The sequence below is a fragment of the Artibeus jamaicensis genome, unplaced genomic scaffold, assembly GCF_021234435.1.
Source record: "Artibeus jamaicensis isolate MK-2021 breed Jamaican fruit bat unplaced genomic scaffold, CSHL_Jam_final contig_585, whole genome shotgun sequence".
In the NCBI taxonomy this organism is placed as follows: Eukaryota; Metazoa; Chordata; class Mammalia; order Chiroptera; family Phyllostomidae; genus Artibeus; species Artibeus jamaicensis.
Genome location: NW_026521894.1, coordinates 4124070 through 4124781, shown reverse-complemented (window position 1 = coordinate 4124781; position 712 = coordinate 4124070).

The following is a 712-nucleotide window of genomic DNA, read 5'->3' as shown; positions in this document are numbered from 1 at the left end:
GTCCCACTCCTGATCTAGCTGTCCTTTTAGTTTGCTTTTGTTTTAGATGTGGTTTTTAGTAACTGTGAGTTTGCTGTCATCTTAGTACACATGTTTTTTATCTTCTTTTTCTTAGATAAGTCCCTTTAACATTTCATATAATAAGGGCTTGGTGATGATGAACTCCTTGAACTTGACCTTATCTGAGAAGCACTTTATCTGCCCTTCCATTCTAAATGAAAGCTTTGCTGGATAGAGCAATCTTGGATGTAGGTCTTTGGATTTCATGACTTGGAATACTTCTTTCCAGCCCCTTCTTGCCTATAAGGTCTCTTTTGAGAAATCTGCTGACAGTCTGATGGGAAGTGTTTTGTAGGTGACTGTCCCCTTAGCTCTTGCTGCTTCTAGGATTCTCTCCTTCATTTTAATCTTGACTAATATAATGATGATGTGCCTTAGTGTGTTCCTTCTTGGGTCCAACGTCTTTGGGACTCTGAGCTTCCTGAATTTCCTGGAAGTCTATTTCCTTTGCCAGATTGGGGAAGTTATCCTTTATTATTTGTTCAAATAAGTTTTCTACTGGTGGCTGTTCCTTTTCCCCTTCTGGTACCCCTATAATTCGGATGTTGGAGTGTTTAAAGATGTCCTGGAGGTTCCTAATTCTCTCCTCATTTTTTTTGAATTCTTGTTTATTCATATTTTCCTGTTTGGTCATTTTTTCCTTCCTTCTGGT